Source organism: Eumetopias jubatus, unplaced genomic scaffold, assembly GCF_037043125.1.
Source record: "Eumetopias jubatus isolate StellerSeaLion01/CBP00866 unplaced genomic scaffold, mEumJub1_p1.0 scaffold_6, whole genome shotgun sequence".
In the NCBI taxonomy this organism is placed as follows: domain Eukaryota; kingdom Metazoa; phylum Chordata; class Mammalia; order Carnivora; family Otariidae; genus Eumetopias; species Eumetopias jubatus.
In genome coordinates this window covers 146,749,701-146,769,844 of record NW_028274812.1, presented here as the reverse complement: position 1 = coordinate 146,769,844, position 20,144 = coordinate 146,749,701, and the positions used below count along the sequence as shown (strand labels likewise).

The window sequence follows — 20,144 nt, the reverse complement described above, 5'->3', positions numbered from 1 at the left end:
CCTCTGGCACAAGCTCCATATCTTGAAACAGAGCAGACTGGAAATAAACATTTATGGATTGTGCCGGTCGCCAGTCACACTTCGAGAGGCTCTGCCCACGGTTTTCCCTCCTTCTAGTCATTTGCCCTCAAACAGAGTATCCACTGACAGTATCCACACACATTTATATCACCTGGGGCTGATGGACACCGCTCATTCCATTGGACGGAGTTTGTACACAAAGCGAAAAGAAGATCCTGATTTTTTAATAGCTCCTTTTGGAGGCAGATTTCTGGCCAACTGGACTCAACTGGAATCCATAACAGCTCTCCTAACGACTAATACAGAGTGTGGCTGTAATTGCCCCAGCTGCGGTTGGTCTTTGCAATCCCTAATAGGTAGACTTAGTGAAACAAATGCTCTTGTCTCTTCTTTCATAGGATGAGAAGGAGGTAGCAGGAGCTGAGAAGGTACAAACACACTTCCCGCTAGGCATAAATAACTGAAACCGAGTCCAAAGGGCATGGGAGGGAAGTTCCTTGGCAAGAATGTCAGGAATTCCACAAATGAGACATTCTACGCTGGTTCCAGGGAAGAGTCAGAACAGAAGAGCATGCTGGGTCCGCCAAGCCCACCTGTATGGGAAATCTGGAGATAGATTTATCCCTCTCTCAGGTAAAGAAAGGGAATAAAGTGCACCCCGGGGCAGAGAAGGTGATGGGGCCTCCAGCGCAAGACTGAGGGAAGAAACGTGGCTAGATCTCTGCCCTCCACAAATCTCTCACCCCCAGATGAGTATCCTCAATGAGAGACCTCTCCAAGAATAGCTTTCCAAGAAAAGCTAGAAGATGGATTTCCAGCAAGTTCCGGAGGGCACTTTCAAGCAAGTTCTGCTAGCACAGCAAGGCAATGTCTCTGCTCTTCGGTGAGCCAGGCTGTGCCCTCTACAGCAAGGTCTGGGGCTTCGCTAGGGGTGGGGTGAGGAGTGGAGGGCTCTTCCTTCTGTGCTAATCTCTGCCCTCACTTCCTAAGGTGCTTTATCAGCCCCCAGGGTGGTGACAGCTCCTTACAGCTGCTACCCTTACAGTTCTTAGAATTCTCTTTACTTTTTCCTAGCCAATTCCTTGGTCCTCCCGTCTCCCCTGTAGTTAATCATTCTCTATATTAAAACGTTCCCTGGGCATTACAAGATAAATATGTTCTGGGGATATAATGTAAAACATGTCAACTATAGTTAGCAATACTGAATTGTACACTTGAAAATTGCTGAGAGAGGAGATCTTAAAAGTTTTCATCACAAGGAAAAAATTGTCAGAGTGTGAGGTGTGCATGTTAACTCCAGTTATTATGGTCACCATTTTGCAATATATACATATATCAAATCATCATGTTGTATATCTTAAGCTTACACGGTGTTGTATGTCAATCATATCTCAATAAAACTGGAAAAATAAGTAAATAAATAAGCAAGCAAACAATTTTTCCTGTCAAATTGCTGCATGGTTTCTCTCTCCTGATTGGACCAAGACTGATACCGATGTACCTATTGCTGCATAAAAAATCATATTAAAACGTAATGGCTTGACTTACACACCACCGATCATGTCTTCTCTCACAGACTTGGTCAGGAATTTGGGCAGAGCACAGCTTGTCTCTGCTCCTGATTTCTGGAGACCCGACTGGAAGACTAGAAGGCTGGGGGCAGGAAGTCACCTATTCACATGTCTGGCGGTTGCTGCTGGCTGTGGGCCGGAGACCTCAGCTCCTCTCTACAGGGTCCCTCCCTGTGGGCTTTCTGGCAGCATGGTGGCTCGGTTCTGAGGGCAAACGTTCTGAGAGAAAGCTGTTGGAAGCTCTTGTGAGCTAGCTTGGGGAGTCCCAAGGGATCAATACCAGTGCATCACAGATCTTTCCAGATTCAATGAGAGGGAACACAGACCCCTACCTCTCGAAGGAAATGTGTCAAATCACTTTAAAGGAAGAGCACATGCGATGAACTATGTTGCGATGGCCATCTTTGGAAAACACAATCGGTCACAGGCTTTCTACCGCTGAACTCAGAGCCCCTACTACCTCAGATTTCACTTATCCAATTTCCCCTGAACTTGTAAAGAAAAACTTCAGAAAATAAATTAATAATAAAGAGATGTTAGGAGATAGTCTACCCAGAAGGTCATGAAATATTGACTGTACTGTGCAGGAACCCATCTATCCAAGACAACTGGATTATAGCATATTTTCAGCTGCAGTTCTACGTTCACATTACATTTTAGTAACATCCATTTTCAAGTATCCCAGATATTTTAAAGCTATATTCAGAAGTTTTCATTTCGTAGAAAATACATACATAGACTTCAAACAGGTATAGGAAGCAATATGCAAAAATTCAACATAGGCATATATCAAAATATACATTTAATTTTGCATACTGTTGCAACTGCACTGCTGAAATACAGTCACATTAAAAAAAGTAACATGTACAAATAATAACTTAATTTTCAAGAGAGATATTTCCCACTCAATTTTAGAGTCACAGATGAAGAAATTAAAATTAATTTTAAGTTAGATTTAAAAGTGATGTCTACAAATTTAAGTATCCTATGGATATAGACCCTTGCGGCCTAATGATAGAAACCTGTTGAGGCTCCTATTTACCGGAATGTTACATTGCTTCTCTCCTCCACAGTGTAATCCGAGAATACTAGTTGCAACAAGGTTATTGCTTTTTTCTTTTTCTTTTTTGGCTACTTCATTTCCACAGTCACTGAAACATATTTTTTTCAGCTCTAAACGGCCAAGCTTATGTTGCAGAAGAGCCGCTGCCCCCCAGGGCGGCTGATGGAGAGCCTCCGAGGGCTCTAGAGAAAGGAGGGACAGGCCTGTCCCGCAGCGCCCGGGCGACCCCGCGGGGCAGGACACCGAGCTGCATCCCGTACCATGTGCGGAAACGAAAGATGGCTGCGGGCAGTGGCTTCACAGTCTCGGGCGGTTGACAACGGGACGAACGCCTCGAAATGCACCGGAAGGGGGCGCGCCTGGGTGGCTCGGTCGTTGCGCGTCTGCCTTCGGCTCAGGTCAGGATCCCAGGGTCCTGGGATCGAGCCCCGCATCGGGCTCTCTGCTGGGCGGCAAATAAATAAAATCTCTTAAAAAAAGAAAGAAAGAAAGAAATGCACTGAAAGGGTCTCTTGATGATGAGCGCCTGCGCCCAGGGCAGTGGGGAAGGCATTTGTTGGCTGAGTCTCCGCCGACCCTGGCGCAGGCAGCCTCCACCTGGGCTGCAGGATGCGGGTCCGAGTCACAGAGGTCACGGCGACCGGCATGCAGTCCAGGTCCCAGGTGGGGTCGCTGCGAGGACCGAGGCCCGGCTGCGGGGAGAGCCCAGGAGGGGCGCCCCCAGCGCGCCGGCGCCCTGGGCTCCAGGCCCGCAGGAGAGGCTCGTGTCTTTGCGTTTCTGCATCAGAGTTCGGAACCCGCGCCTCGCCCGCCAGGCCCGGGAATGGTCGTTTTCCGCGATGCAGCGGGCGCGGAGCGCGGGGGCGGGAGCCCAGGGAGGAAGCCTCAGGCCCGGGCCGCTACCGTGTCAGGATGGCCGAGGGGTCCAAGGCGCCAGACTCAAGCCCTTGCTTCCCGCGCTGGGGCTTCTGGCCTCCCTGTGGAGCCGTGGGTTCGAATCCCACTTCTGACACTTCCGGTTTTGTTCCCCCTCAACACCCCGACTCCCCAGGAAGGAAAAGCCCCTCACTAGAGAATGCTGGGATGTTCTCTCGGACGCAACCCCTGGCGTCATCAGAGCTCCTCTCCTCCCAGAAAAAAAAAAAGCCATATCAACGGTGGACCAGTCGACCGCACGTTGGGTCCTGGCTTTTCGCTGACACTGTTGAAAATGTTTAGGTCGGCAATAGCAGGGAAATGGCCATGCTGTTAAAATTAACTCAATCAATAGCTCCCTCTGAGATATGATCTCAGAATTATGTGATTTAGATGTCTTCTCTTTCATTTTTTGAAGTTAATAAAATGCATCCTATGAAGTTCTACACAGGCTAAAATATTGGTCTTAAAATTAAGATCTTAGATTTTTGCAGATTTGCTTTTAAATGAGTTTGTCTTCCTGTATTGTATAGCTTTTGAATTACTGTTCAGCAGTGTCTCTCCTGGAGATGTACCTCTGTGAGATTCCAGCTCAGCTCCATGGCTGACCTAGTATAGTCTTTGTAGCAGTTTTTTCTTTTTTCAAAAATTGAGATATATTTGACACACAACGTTGTACAACCTAGTTCTGTCTGGTCACATAATTATCATTTCTTCTAGTGCTGAGAACAATTAAGATCTAGTCTCTTGACAAGTTTAGTGTTTATAGCACAATTTTGTTGTCCATAATCACTACACTGTGTATTAGGTTTCTAGGAAGTATGTATCTACTAGCTGCAAATATGTACCCTAGAACAATATCTCTCCCATACCCCTCTCCCACCTCCTGGTATCCACCATTTACTCTCTGCTTTCACAATACTTTTTTAATTCCACCTATAAAATATATTATGTAGTACTTGTCTTTCTGACTTATCTCACTTCGCATAATATTCTCAGGGTCCATCCATGTTGATTCATGGCAGAATTTCCCCTTTTTTTCATGGCTAAATACTATTTTATATATATATAGAGAGAGAGAGAATATAGATAGATCTATGTTCTATACATATAATTGAAGGGTATATATAATGATATATAATTTTATATATTTATATATAAATATACACACAAGATATATATAATTTTCTATCTATATCTACATATATATTTCTCGCATCTTTATCCATTCATGCATTGACAGACAAAAGTTACTTGGCTATTGTGAATAATACTTCAATAAACATGGGAGTGCATATGTCTCTTCAATACTCTGTTTTCATTTTCTTTGAATAAATACACAGAAGTGGGATTTCTGTGTCATATGATAGTTCTATTTGTAATTTTTTGAGGAACCTCCATATTGTTTTCCAGAGTGGCTGCACAGTTAACACTCCCACCAACAGCACGTAGGGCTCCCTTTTCTCCACATCTTCCCAAACACTTGTTATCACTTGTCTTCTTGATGATAGCTATTCTAACAGGTGTGAGATGATATCTCATTGTGAGTTTGGTTTGCTTTTCCCTGACAGTGATGTTGAGCACCTTTTCATGTACCTGTTGTCCATTTGGATGTCTTCTTTGGAAAAAAATGTCTATTTAGTTCCTCTGCCCATTTAAAAATCAGATTGATTGTTATGTTGTTATTAAGTTGTATGAATTCTTTACACATTTTGAATACTAACCCCTTATTCAATATGGCGGTTTGCAAAATCTTTCTCCCATTCTGTAGGTTGTCTTTTTATTCTGTTGATTGTTTCTTTGGTGTGCAGAAGAATACCTTTTTTTCTAAAGAATAATATTAAACACTTTACAGAAAATCTATATGTTGGGGGAGAAGAAAGGGTTGGATACCAGGCATGACAGGGAAAAACAATGCATCAAAGTATAACTGGGAGTGACCTTTTATGGACTAATAACAAAAGGGAGTTATGGACAGCCAAGTGTGATTAATTTACTTCTTTGAATTCAAAGCCTCCTTTCCCCCTCCCAAGATGATTAAATTCCTTTTCTTACACTCTCCTTCTCACTTCTACAAATTTATAACCACCTACCACTCTTTCCTGCTTTACCTTTCCTCTGAAATGATGAAAGTCTAAATTATTTTTCCCTGTATTCTCCATTTTTACCCTTTTCAATCATTGTTTTGAATTGGGACTGTTTATTTTTCTGTTACTGATTTTACTTTCTGTGTTTCAAAGCACCCACAGTATATTTTGGGCTAGATAGGGAAACCTAAATAAAATAAAATAAAATAAAGATCCTTTTGCAACATTTGCTTCCCTTTGTAAAGTACCCAAACCTGCTCAAGACAAGGAGTACTGGCCTCTGAGGCTCCCTCTAGCCAGGAAACTGTTACGGAGCTTGATGGAAATGTGGAAGCAGTGATCTGAGTATTTGCCCCGTTCCCCAATGTGTCATTTGATATTCAACCTGGACGATGGCAACATAACGTATGTTGATACTCTTTTAAAGGCAAAAGGCAAAACCAGAAAATGTATGTATTTACTCGTATGGTATATCTCACTAATATAAAAACACAAAGGCTGCAAATCAATTCCAGCAGATGTATTATTGATTCTGTTTTGTTTCTTTCAGTTTCTCTCTGTGGGGAAAAGCAGTGAATTTCCCAGTAATTTTGTAACAACACTCCAACCAGTCTTAAGGGTTAACTTGTTTCAAGCTTATGGGCTTCTTGCTTGCTGACCTAAGTTCCTTAAACTGCAGCAGAAATAACCTACTTTCCTTGAGATTTGCAGACCACTGGCCTTGAGGAGTGAAGGACCAGACTTTCCCAGAAGATAAGGCCTGACTGCATTTGAAAATAGCTGACTCAGAGTCCAGCAAGTCTGTGCAGGGTCACGTCCACATGTGAGTAACCGCCTGGGCACCTGCTTCTCCTGCATGTAGCTTCCTCCCTTTCCCCATGCCTTCCCCTTCACGGCCTTCCAGCAACACCTGGACAGGGAAGATGGTCTTTGAGACATTAGTCCACCATCTTCCCAGGTTGCCAGCTTCCCTTTCCCATTGTCTCTTGTCTCTGAGCACTGATTTTCCAGCAGGGAGCAGCCCACCTGAGTTGGGAACCAGTTCTCTGTCCGGTAACAATTTCCCCAGTGGAAAAGCCTAGGACAGATGTGTGGGAGCCTTTTCAGCTGAGCTACTACTCAAGAAAGCCTCGGTCTTCTCGTTCTCATGGTCAGGCAGGAGACTGGCCTTTACTTTCCCAATGGCGAGGCAGACAGTGTAGCATCTTCCTCCCACAGACCACAGATCTGGCTGCTCGTCTCTCCCAGGAAAGGGAGGTCTTTCTGGTTACCTTGTATTTGTTTGTTTGTTTGTTTGTTTGTTTGTTTGTTTGGTTTGGTTTTAAGACGAGTTCCCAGGCTTCGTTAAGGTTACCGGGTTGGCAGAAAAAGGCATGACCTTCTGATGGAAATCACTGCCGCCTTCTCTCCAGGAAGAGGGGGTCACTGGTGGCTCTGAGATGTTTAAATGCGCCCAATGGGCTGTGGAGACACGCAGGTTCTCTAACGGAGAATTTTCATTGGTCAGCTCCCCGGCTGGGGTGCGAGAGATGCCTTCGGAGGTGCTGTAAGCCGGATGATGTTGCCTGTGAAGAGGTCTGGTGGGGGGAGGGGAAGGACGAAGTAACGGAGGGTGCTGCCCTCGTGCGGGGAAATCGGGATGGGGCCGAGAGGAGGAGGAGAGCGGGAGGAGTCTCGAGAGGGAAGAATGAGACCTAGGACCTAAAGGTGAAAATGTTTGATGAGTATGGCAAGAACAAAAAAGAGCCATGTCAGAAGTGGGATTCGAACCCACGCCTCCATGCGGAGACCAGAAGTCCCAGTGCGGGAAGCAAGTGCTTGAGTCTGGCGCCTTAGACCACTCGGCCATCCTGACACGACACGCGAGAGCCGTGCGAAGTAACAACTGTCAGTGATCAAAGACCTTCCATCCAGGAAGGGAGCGGAGAGCTATTTCTAGCAGGTGCTGGAGCGAACAAGCATTCAGCACGACCGGCAAAACCCAAACCTGGGACCGGACCAGGTCTGCGGGGAAACTGCGAGTTGGCGACAGGATGAACGCAGCTCTGCAGTCCGGGCGCCCGCACCCCTCTGGAGGTCTTTCTCCCGCTGCCCCCAAACCCTGCTGGCCGAGACTTGCAGGACGGGCCTTAGACGTGGGAGCTGGAGATGCGGGTTTGATCCGTGCCACGTGGAAACCACCGTCTAGGGGGCTCTCCCCGGGGTTCACAGACTCTCCCGCACGGTCCCTCATAGTACTTTATCTCAACAAGTTTTATTAGTGGGGAGGGGGACCCTGAGGGGGCCTGAAATATCCCCCGTACACTGGTATTTTCAGCAACTTAACAATCGCCCGCCCACCTTGGGTCATGGCTCTGTCAAGATGCGCTTCACATCTCAGTCAGGACTTCTTTCTCCTTCTCTCTTTTAAATTCGCAAAACATATTGGTGTCATCAATCAGATGAAAAGCTGACAACTTGACTTTTAAACAAATATAATATAAACACAATGTCAAAGATTTCATATATCTCGCCAATTAATGGGTAAACTGATAGAAATGCTTCAAAGAAGAGTATGAAGAACAGACAACACACAATCAGAAATGCTGAAATAAGTTGGTAAAAGATGCAAAACTGGTTAACATCCTATAGGGCAATAAAACAATGTTTGGAGTTATCTCTTCTACTGGGCAAAATTGTATCTCAACTGAGCAAAATCTTTTGTGCTGATATAAGCAAGAATCACTTGCATTATTGTCACTTTCTATAAGTTAACTTCTACCATCATAGAGTTCTAGAAAAGCCTAGTGAATAGAAGGTCAGTTAAAGGGTCACGTTCTTATAAAATAATTCCCGGAGGGTCTGGCAGACAATGCCTAGCACTTCACTAAGGCAAGGACCCAATAATTTCTGTGGTCCACTTTTAAGTCTTTGACAATTTTTTTCTGACATATATGAAATCTTATATAAGCTGTTTAACAGTAAGCCAATCAGGGGAGTGTTAGTGGAGAGGGAGACACGTTTGATCAGGTCACTTAGTTCTGACTCTTAGTTTACCTATTTATAAAACTGGGGACATATGTATTTAATTGCAGTACTGTGGTCAGATGGAACATTTTAAAACCTTTTATGCTTTCCTTAGTTTACATGCTTTTGAAGGGGAGCAGAATATGCCACCAAGGTTGTGCCACTTTGGTATTTGGACCCAATTGCCTAAAAGAATTTAGATAGAGGGCCTGGTCCAGGAAGAGAGCTATTAGCAGAGATAATTATAAAGTGTATGGGCCAGGTGTGGTAAGCTGAGGGGGACTAGCAGGGCCTGTTTGTTCAAAGTCCTCCCTGTGTCCCATTGTCTTTGCCTGGCATGACAAACATTTGCTCACCAAACATTTGCTTTTCCCATCTTCCCATGAATTGTTTTCCTTCTCTTTGAAGCCCCAGACCCCCATCCCATTCTTTAGCTCAGGATGACATATAAGTCAACTTGCCCTTGAGTCTCTTATCTTTGGGGCTCCCATAGATAAGAAATCAAATTTGTTTTTGTCCTATTGACCTGTTTTATGTCAATTTAATTAGTAGACTAGCCAAAAGAATCTAGAAGGATAGAAGGAAAACTTTTCCTCCCCTACACTTTCTAATCGTCTTATGTTCCCCAGATTAATAAAAATAAATGTATTCTTCTTCTTTCTTCTTCCTTTGTTCTGAATCTTTTTTCTATCCCTCCCTCCTTGATTATTTAAAATATCAGATGTATGTATTGTGAAGGGAATTCAAAATCAGCAGAGGCTCTAGAAGGCATGTGATATTTGTTTCTCAAGCCCAATACGATATGCAAGTCAACTGAAACACAAAGTCTAGCAGACCAGAGATATAACCACGGACATTAAAGACCCACAATTTGATTGATTGAAGTAACTAACTCCATCCTGCTAGAGTAGGCGTTAGTTAGGTTCCAACAGGGAGGAGGCCAACAAAGAGGAAGTTAAAGGCTGGTACTGGTAGCACTCCAGAACAAAACCACAAGAAGCCAGATTGCATCAGACAGGCCCAAGACAAAGAAGGCAGGTGGGAAACCCTGACCAAGTAAGGGTGAAAAGTCACAGAACCAAAAAAAACCAAAACCAAAACAAAACAAAAAAACAAAAACAAACCCTCCCCATGTAATAAATATTACATCCCCTAGTTAACAATGGTCAGTGAAAGATGGTAACTCAAACCCTGTATAGGCAACTCTCCCTTGAGCTCACCTGCTTTCACAATCTCTCACTTTAATAAACTTTCTACTTGCACCTCTCAACTATTGTGTCTGGTCTGTCCTTGAATTCTTTCTCGTGACAAGACCAAGAGCCTCCCAGGGACATCCTGGGGATGGGCTGGGCAGAGGCGTTGGGGCCCGGGGTTCTCCCCAGTCCACCCAACAACACTTTCTGCCCTACCATTCCAACGGGAGACCCAACATGAAGAGAGGGAGTTAACCTTGCATGGACTTGACCTTGCACATGGATACTATTCTACTATTCCAGCCACAGGAAGAGACGCTGTCCTCGTCCCCCCCCACCTCAGCTCAGCCAATAAGCCACCATACTTCAACTCCCAGTTTATTCCAATGGGCTTTTCATTTGTAACTGTCTTCCCAACTTACCCTTTTTCTCCTTATAAGAGCGTATTTCTCCTCTGTTCTCTGGACTTGCCTATGGTTTTGCCATAGCCTGTTTGTTCCAGACCGCAATTCTCTTTTATTCCCAAATAAACCATCTTTTGCTGATAAAATAATTGGCAGTTTTTGTTTTTAAGGTTAACAGGCTAATTCAGTACTGAGATAATAAATATCTTTATGGTTTAAAGGCCTTTAAAAATAATTGTTCAAAATTTAATTTGTGTGTCACTACTCAAACCGCGTTCGGAACCTCGAGGGAGAGATAACAGCGTGGTCCCTCCAGTGATGGGATGTCCCCTGCGGCTCCTCTAGCAGTTCCAAGCCGGGTCTGAACTGTGACTGCACCACGGGCCTTCTACACAAGATCTTTAAGTTTCTGAATAGAAATTGAAAGACAATTTTGAAGCTAAAGACGAGGCAGTGAGGAGTGAGCGATAGAAATGAGATATTTATGGGGCACCTGGGTGGCTCAGTGGTTGTCTGCCTTCGTCTCAGGTCATGATCCTGGGGTCTTCCCGCCACACCGCGTCCCCCCCTTCCCCTCCGCGGGGACAGTGGCCAGCCGCGGGGAGTCCCGCCCCCGCCTGCCCCTCCCTCTGTCCTGCCCTCGCCCCGCCCTCACCCCGCCCCTCCGCTCGGTCCTCGCCCCGCCCCCGCCTGCCCCTCCCTCTGCCCGGCCCTCGCCCCGCCCCCGCCCCTGCATGCTCCTCCCTCTGCCCGGCCCTCGCCCCGCCCTCACCCCGCCCCTCCGCTCGGTCCTCGCCCCGCCCCCGCCTGCCCCTCCCTCTGCCCGGCCCTCGCCCCGCCCCCGCTCCCGCCTGCCCCTCCCTCTGTCCTGCCCTCGCTCCGCCCCCGCCCCGCTCCGCCCGGGCCGCGCCCTGCTCCCGGGCCCCGCGCCCAGGCTCTTGCCCCCACGCCCTCCGCCCCGCGAGGGTCGCGGAGCTGCCGAGTGCGCTGGTGGAGGCGCAGGAGAGCCTAGTTTTGAATCCACACCTAGAAATCCGTGTGGGAAGCCCCAGCCGGTGAACACCGAGCTCCCGAGAAAGGGCTTCCGTTCAGATTCTGGTTCTCTTGAGTAGGTTGCAAAGGCGTCCTAGAGATGTCTGTAGGCCGCGCGTTTGAGAAGGCAGTGTGGGGTACGCCCAGAGTGGGAGACGGAGTAGAGGAGCGGGGCGCAAAAGAGGAAAAGGGAGTGTTGGTACGGTGGTTGACTGTGCTAAGGCACAAACAAATCTCTGAGAATCAAAGGGTCGTCGATAGCAGGCAGCAGAGTGGCGCAGCGGGAGCGTGCTGGGCCCATAACCCAGAGGTCGATGGATCGAAACCATCCTCTGCTACAGCGTTTTATTACTCCCAACGCGAAATCGCACGCTTTATTCCTCAAGTTCCAAAATTGCCACAGAGCACCAGGCCGACCAAACCAAGTCCCGAGCATTCATGGCCTTGACAGTGTTGCTTTACATCTCTTGTTCTCTTTCGGATCCTGTTGAAAATTGGCCATTATCAAAATTGTGTCTTTAGTCACATTTTTTTTAAAGCTCACAACGTACGGGGAAACAACGCACCATCTTACTCCTTGTCCATATGCACTGACTCTCCCCTGCTTCTTTGCTCTGCAGAGGGGCTACCGGGTCTCATGAACGAGCGAAGATCTGCAGTGACAGAGGCCGCACGCCTTTCCATCTGCCTGGTCCTTCCTGCCTTTTAATAGGATGCAGCTCAGCATAAAACGTGGAGTTAAAAAATAGAGCAAGTGGATCCAAGTGGACTCCGGTGAGCGTTGGTGGCGAGGGGGCGGCGCGTTATAGGGTCCACTGCCGTGGAAGGACGGACGAGGGGGCGCAAAAATGGCAGAACTGGCAAAAGGGAGGTTGGACAGGGGAGGGGGGCAGGGGGACGGGGAGAGGGTGAACGAAGGGAGCGTGGAGGAAGGTGAGGATGGCGAGGAAGGAATTGCAGAGCCGCGGGCTCCAGGGGGTTAGTTTCCCGGACCGAAGCCCCACTCAGGAGAGGGTGTCACGTCCATCTGGCCGTTGCTCCGCCATCAACATCCCAGGACCCCCAACTCCGAAAGAAAACACTGTTAGAAAGAACAGGAAGTGAACCTCCTGCCTTGTCCACAACCTTCCATCCTCACCGAAGTTTGGCTCTCCTGAAGTTCTTCCAGTTACCGAAGCCATTGGTGGAACGGACACCTCTTCCTCCCGGCAAGGGACCTGCGAGTCCACTGGAAGGCCGGCCCCAAGGGCTCTGTCCTCACTTGCAGGAATATTCATTCCCTCCCCAGTGGATCCCACCGTGTTCTGAGCCACTTTCCTGGCAATCCTCCTGCAGTAACTATCACCCGGTAATTGTGGAAGGAAGAATTGCAATGCTCAGTGCCATCAAGCTCAGGTGCGGCGCCGCGCTGGAGGGTGTGACCCGCGCACCGGGAAGACGCTGGTAGTTTCTGAAACCGTGAACGTAACTAGCGCTTCCTGGAGCTCTTATTTATAGAGTGAACGAAGGCAGCTTACGCGAGGCCTGGGTAGCTCAGTCGGTAGAGCATCAGACTTTTAATCTGAGGGTCCAGGGTTCAAGTCCCTGTTCAGGCGATAACCGCTCCTTTTATTTCGGTAAGGTCTGGATTCACTTAGAACACCTCTGGAGTGGGGTATCCATAACAGCCAAAACAAAGGCATATCCTTGAAGTGGTTTATGTTCTAGTGTTTCAGTAATTACCTCTTCCCAATATTAATTAAAACGTGGTCCCAAGATGCCAAAAGGAATTGAAAAAGGGCTTGATGTAAAAATAATACACAAGGGACGCAATTACTAAGTCAGCCATTCTAAAGTTCCCTTGACGTGCTTCATTCATCTTGGAGTGGCGGGGGAGCATTTTAGGGGGACCTGATAAGAATTTAAGAGAGCAGTGACTCTGTCCAGTCGTCTCTGAGGCTCCCCACAGTTTGGACCGACTCTCCCTACACAAAAAAATGTGTAGCATCTTAAAAGCCCCTGGTTGTTAAAGCTATAATATGCAAACACATTTTTGAAATGGTCTTAGCTGTCTTTTTTGTCTTTACATTACAAAGTTTCTGTTGTTATCCAGGGATTTCGATTATGGTTGAAGACCCTGAACCTGGGCTCCAAGAGCACGGTTTCTCTGGGCAGTGTGTTCAATCACGCGGCTGTGAATTCGGTTTTGGTAATTCTGTATACTTTTAGCCTGATGATATGAAATAGAAATACTGCACCCGCGTTCATTGTGTCAGTTCTCTCCTTCTCTGTTGTTATATTATTAGTTTGAAATAATCAGGTGTGTGCCATTTTGAATCCCTATCCGGTCCTTGTTTATGTTATTTATTATTTTTGTACACACATGAAAGATAACATCATTCTAAAAGTCAAAACTCTGCAGGGAGATGTACTGAGAGAAATGTCACTCACCCCAATGGTTCTCTCGCTTTTCTCTGTCTGTCTCTCTCCATTCACTCCCACCTGCTCTCTGTGGGTCATCAGTCTCTCCGGGTTCTGGTTTACCCTTCCTGGATCTCTTTTTGAATAAACACGCAGATACATAATTTTTAAGTTTCCCCTTCTTTCTTAAGCTAAAGGTAGAATGCTATAGATGTTGATCTGCACTTAATGTTTTCACTTAAGGATAGATCCTAGGTATTGCTCTGTCAGTTCATAGAGATCTTCCCTGTTCTTTTTTATATTTTTACAGCTGCATACGTACTCCATTATGTGGAAGTAACACTTTATTTAACCACTTTCTTTTGCATGAGCTTTTAGGTTGTTTGCAGTTACAGACAATACTGCAACAAATAAATAGACACGTGTGTATTTTCATTCTGTTGAAGGTAGATTTTCAGAGTAAATCACTAGATTTGAGATTGTTGGAAGAAATGATGAATGCATATGCAATCTTGTTAGATATACCCAAATTCCCCTCCATAAATGTTGTATCAATTTGTATTCCCACTAGCAATAAATAAGACTGCCTGTTCCCCAGATCTTTGACATGCTCTTTAATTTTTGCAAATCTAAAAGCAGAAAAATAGCATCTCAGTTTGGTCTCAATTTGCATTTCTTTATCTATTAGAGAGTTTGGACACATATTCATATATATAAGGGCCCTTTTTCTATCTTTAAAAAGATTGTCTATTAACATCTTTTGACTATTTTACGATGAAGTTTTGGATTTTTTTCAATCGTTAATTGTTAATTAATCGTTAATTGTTTATCTCTATATTAGGGATATTAACACTTTATCTGTGATATGTATTGCAAATACTCCTTCTTCTTCTCCTCCTCCCCCAAATTTGTCAGCTGTTTTTAGTTTGTTTATCATATTTCTTGAAATGTAAATATTTTTAGATATTTAAATATACCAAATTGTGGTATTCACAAATGAATAGACAAATAGCTCAGTGCAATAAAATACAAAGTCCAGAAATAAACCAGATCACATAAGGACATTTAGTATATGATAGAGAATGCATTTCAAACCACAGGTGCAAAGATAGACTTTGATAAATAGCTCAGGAACAACATTCCTAGAATTGGAGAGTTAAGGCCTTGCCCTGGATGAGGCTTCAGCTTCAGGGAATGGTTTGATCTTCTGTCCAAACCACTCAAACTTTCTCCATATCAGCAATAAGGCTGTTTCACTTTCTTATCATTCGTGTCTTCCCTGGAATAACATTTTTAATTTCCTTCAAGAACGTTCCCTTTGCATTCACAACTTGGCTCACTGTTTGGCACAAGAGGCCTGGCTTTCAGCCTGTCTCGGCTTTCGACATGCTTTCCTCCCTTGACCATTGCTAGCTTTGATTTAAAGCGAGAGACACACCATTCCTCCTTTCACTTGAACAATTAGAGGCCATTGTAGGGTTACTAATTGGCCTAATTTCAACACTGTTGTGTCTCCAGAAATACAAAGGCCAAGGAGTGGGAGGGGAATGGGGATGGGCCGGCCAGTCAAAGCATACAGAACATTGATGAAGTAAGTTCACTCTCTTATTTGGGTGCGGTTCGTGGCACCCCAAAAACAATTACAACATAACATCAAAGGTCACCGGTCACAGATCACCGCAACAAATATAATAATAACAAAAGAGTTTGAAATATCGTCAGAATTACCAAAGTGTGACACGGGCACACGAAGTAAGCGAATGCGGTTGGGAAAATGGCGCCAGCAAACTTGCTCACCGCAGGGTTGCCACAAACCTGCAGTTTGTAAAAAACAATAAAAGCAATAAAGCAAAGCTCAAGAAGGCAAAGTGTGCATGTATATCTTGTGAGTACCTTCCTAGAAGACAAATTGTTGATTTGTAAGGTTATGTAAATGTTTTAACTATTTGAGGTTATAACAAACTGTTTTTCCAAAGCTGTAAAAATGTGTGCCCCTGTCTTAGTCCGCTGGGGCCACCATGACAAATGACCATAGACTCGGTGGCTTATAAACAACAGAGATTTCTTTCTCAGTTTTAGAGGCTGGGACGTCTGAGATCAAGGCGCTGACAGCTTCAGCTGTTCGATGAGAGCGTCCTGGTTCCTAAACCACTGTCTTCTCACTGAGTCCTCATGGGTTGGAAGGTCAGGAGAGCTCTTTGGGGTCTCCTTTAAAGGGCACTAATTCTATTCAGTGGGGACTACCTCATGACCTAATCACCTCAAAGGACCCACTTCCTAATACCATCACATTGGAGATCAAGATTTCAACATATGAGTTTGGGGGTACGCATTCAGTCCATAACATTCTGCTCCATGTAATTCAACCCGAGTCCAAGGGCCTGAGAACCAGGAGTGCCAAAGGCAGAAGAAAATCTCTGTTTCCAACTTGAGCAATCAGGCAGGAGGGGCTGAATTCTTTCTCTGCCTTTTTGTTCTCTCGAGACTCTCAAGGGCTTGAATGATGCTCATCCACATTGTGGAGGGCAAAAGGCTTCAGTGAATCCACTCATTCAAGTGCTAATTTCACCCAGAAACACCCTTACAGACACACCTAGAAACAATGTTTAGCCAAATATCTGGGTACCCTGTGATCCAGGCAAAGTAACACGTGAAATTAACCACCATGGTGTCTTTGGGCAATGTATAAAGGGATATTGTTTACTCAAATCCTCTCCAGCTGTTGTTATTTTTGTACATTACATTTTTATCCTATCAAGCGGAAGTAAGTTTATGGCAGAATGGCTTCCATTTTTGTATCACGATGACATTGAACATCTCTACGTATGTTTGGATTTATACATTTGAATTTTCTCCTGAATTCCAGTTTATTTATTTATGTGACTGCCCATTTTTCTATTGGGTTGATGTGCTTGGCTCTTTCATGTGTGGGAGTTCTTGATACATTTTTTTCTTTTTCTCATCAGTTTCTTGCAATTCCATTCAATCATTCATTTGAATTGCAGTTAGCCTTTCTCAGTGTAACTTGTGTTTTCATTTTAAGCGATAATTTGGTTAAAAGAAACTTCATTTCATTCACGCAAACCCATTCTTGAACCTTGCGCGTTTCTGTGTCGTATTTAACCGGTCTCTCCCAGTCGTTGCTGTTCCAATACACATTCTCACGAGGTAGCCCTCCTCTTTCTGCTAATTTGGGATCAAGAGGGCGCCATTCCTCAGGCTGTATTTCCCAAACCAACTTCCCACCTGACTGCAGTTTAGTTTAGTGAATAAAATGCACTGGTGGGAGATTAGAGCGCAAAAGGGATAGAGTAGCCAGGTAACTTCCACCCCTCTTTCTACTCTGGACACCATCTTCTGCAGTAGCTGCATAGTCTCCTTGGTTTCAGTTCTCAGTGAACCGGGGCTAGTGTGATTAGATCTGGGGTCTAATTCCAATTCCCCTCTCTTTCCAAAGGTATGATGGTACTTTGCTTTTCTTTCTTGGAAGCTTTTGAGGATATCTTCATGTGTACAGAGCATTAACTTTTTGAATGTAAGTTAAATTTTAGGAAAATGCTGAGATTGGATGATGAGTAGCAAAAGGGGCAGCCCTCCCACGTCTGTGCTCAGAGTGATTCACATCCCATGCTCCTTGGTGCTCTACAACACAGAGATGCTGGCCCATGGAAGCCACGTTCCCCAACTTGCTCGGTCGGGTGGCTTCTGGTTGGGTTTAAATCAGTGTTCAGCACTGGATGGAGATGAGAGGAGAGAAGCAAGAGTGGAAGCAGGCTTTACACACCCCCGCTTGGCCCTAGCTGCACCTCCTCAAAGCATCAAATGCCTTCAAGGCACATCTGCTGTGGTTTCCAGTTCTCCCAGGTAACCTGGCCTTTGAACGTTTGGTGGCTTTCCATGTAGATAGTCTCTGTCCCATTGATCACATCAGTTCTTCTATCATTAATGTAGCCAGTTTACTGTATTAAATTTCTCCACATTGTTACCCAGGACAGTATAAACAAGTTCCTGATTGATTCATATACATGCTACCGAGAGTTTTAAATTTTGTTTTTGACATTTATATCCTTGATCTTTCTAGTGTTAATCTTTATCCAATTTCATATTTCCATCCATGGGAATACAATATTTTTTCCTAGCTCCACTTATTAAATAGCTTGGACTCTCCCCTGCACTGGCATACCACCACTGTCCATATACCAAACCATATAAACACACAATCTCTTCTGAGCTCTCTGTCCTATTTAATCAATTTGAGGTTCAATGCCAGTGCCTGTATTGAAATATTTTAATTCCTGGAGTGTCTAATAAGTTCTGCAAGCTTGTTGGCAATCCTCCCCTTATTTTTAGTAAAAGTGTCCTTGATATTATAGGCCCTATACACTTACATATAATTTTACAACAAGGTCTTGGAAATTTTATCAAGTTCTTGGAAAACACTGTTGGAATTTATATTGGAATTACATTGAGTTCATAGATCAAATTAGGAAGAAATGATATCATTGAGATATTAAGTCCCCCATCCATAAAATTATATACTTCTCCATTTATTTAGGTCTTTAATGTCTCTTTTGAAAATAGGGTATTTTGTCATTTTACCTTTTTTAATATTTTTAGAAAGTTTGTATTTTTAACTGTTAGTTATGGTCCTCATCGTGTCATTTAAGAGCTTTGTTCTCCTCTTTCTTTAGACAATCTCTTCTGCTTTTTTGTCCGAGCAACAATAACATAGCACTATATATTCCTCCCTCCCAGCTCCCTGCTCTTTCAGCCACCACCAGTTTTAATCAGCACATTTCCAGCTCTTGGTGCATATTTTGGTGCAGTCAACTAAGTTTATGCATAAACAGTTTATCTTCTATTTTTATTTGTAGGGGGCTAAATAGCATCCCTTGGAAAGTCTATCCAGAACCTCAGAATGTGACCTTACTTGGAAAAAGGTTTTTGCAGATGTAATGAGTTAAATTAAGATTAGTTAAATTAAATTACAGTGGATCCTAAATCCAGTGGCTGGTGTCTTTGTTAAGAAAGGACACACAGAGACAGACAGAGGCAGAGATTGGGATGGGTATAGGCCAAGGAGCCGGGAGCACTGCCCAGAGCCACAAGAAGCTGGGAAGAAGCCAAGAAAGCGTCTTCACTACAGCCTTCAGAGACAGCCCTGCCCCTGACATCTTGATCTCTGACTACTCGTCTCTAGAACTGAGAGATCACACATTTCTAGGGTTTGTAGTGATTTGTTCTGAAGCGGTAGGAAACGTATTGTTGTTCTCTCAGGATACACATTCATTTCAGTAATTGACCTCCAGTATGTCTTCAATTCTTTGCTACCTTGAGTTGCTACAATGACTATCTCCTATGAAGCCCCTTGTGGAACTAACTGAGCTGGAATTTCACTGAGGAATATTCCTAATAGTGGGATTTCCACAACTAAAAGGCTATGCAAAAATAAGAACTCATTTAATGCCAACGCTGGGAAATCTAAGATATAGATTTTGAGAGTAAGCTCTTACTTGTACTCCATGTAGAAATTCATACATAACACCTGCGATTCTTACTGTGGCAAACCGAAAAAGAGGCAGTACATCTAACGCAGAGTGATCCGAGAAAATGTCCCAGGGGAAGGTGACCTTTGAGGCAAATCTAAAATAAGGAATAAACTTGAAGCGAAGAAGGAGGAAAGTTATTTTGGGGGTGGGGGGAAGGCTTTTTGAAAATGTTTAATGCATTTCTTGCTGTTAAGGAACATTTCTTTGCTATGAGTGATAAAACCATATGCAGCAATGTCTAATCTTTGGTGGGCTGTCATTTTTAGATTTTCGAAGTCACATTGCGAAATCTGTTTTATAGAATCTTGTAACAGATGACTCTTGTAGAGATGGGTGAATGTCCCAGGAATTCCGTGCACAGGAAAGAAAGGCCAGAACCCACCGTGTGAATCCTCTGTAATCAAGACTTTGCAAGTGGGAGCACGTCCTCCTCGTTAGTATAGTGGTGAGTATCCCCGCCTGTCACGCGGGAGACCGGGGTTCGATTCCCCGACGGGGAGAGAGCAGCCGCCCCTTTTGCCTCTGCCCTTTTCAGAGTTAACAAACCTTCCCGGGGTGGCTCCCTGGAAACGAGGTCTTCCTGCTCGGATTCCATCTCCAGTTTTAAGGCGAATTTCCGCGCGTTGGTTTACCGCCGGCCTTGGCAGGGCATCCGCGGCCGCTTTCCCGCTCGGGTTCAAACTGCGCCCTGGAAACTGTGCGGGATGTTGCGCCGGGAACCGATCTGCAGACTGTCGGGGGTGCGCGCGGGGGGGGGGGGCGTGTCTCCCCGCGGCGGTGTGTCCAGGCGCTGCAGCCGGGCGGGGCTGCGGGAGGACGTGCTTGCGGCCGGCAGGGACCGACACCTGCCGGGACAGGTAAGGAGACCGAGGGCGGTGCCCTGGAGCACCCGGGGCGCGGGAC

General features: G+C 45.1%; 5 non-coding genes across 5 annotated transcripts; 4 read left to right on the top strand and 1 right to left on the bottom strand.

Annotated features, from left to right (window-relative positions):
• The first annotated feature begins 3,561 nt into the window (after nucleotides 1-3,561).
• On the top strand, nucleotides 3,562-3,667 carry TRNAL-CAA (transfer RNA leucine (anticodon CAA)). Its single transcript has 2 exons — nucleotides 3,562-3,599; nucleotides 3,633-3,667. It is a non-coding gene; the product is annotated as a tRNA-Leu (tRNA).
• Nucleotides 3,668-7,406: 3,739 nt separating this feature from the next.
• TRNAL-CAA (transfer RNA leucine (anticodon CAA)) lies at nucleotides 7,407-7,512 on the bottom strand. Its single transcript has 2 exons — nucleotides 7,475-7,512; nucleotides 7,407-7,452 (listed from the first exon to the last, which is right to left on the bottom strand). It is a non-coding gene; the product is annotated as a tRNA-Leu (tRNA).
• A 4,046-nt stretch (nucleotides 7,513-11,558) lies between these two features.
• Nucleotides 11,559-11,630, top strand: TRNAM-CAU (transfer RNA methionine (anticodon CAU)). Its single transcript has one exon. It is a non-coding gene; the product is annotated as a tRNA-Met (tRNA).
• A 1,184-nt stretch (nucleotides 11,631-12,814) lies between these two features.
• TRNAK-UUU (transfer RNA lysine (anticodon UUU)) lies at nucleotides 12,815-12,887 on the top strand. The gene has a single exon. It is a non-coding gene; the product is annotated as a tRNA-Lys (tRNA).
• Nucleotides 12,888-19,669: 6,782 nt separating this feature from the next.
• TRNAD-GUC (transfer RNA aspartic acid (anticodon GUC)) lies at nucleotides 19,670-19,741 on the top strand. Its single transcript has one exon. It is a non-coding gene; the product is annotated as a tRNA-Asp (tRNA).
• The last annotated feature ends 403 nt before the right edge of the window (nucleotides 19,742-20,144 follow it).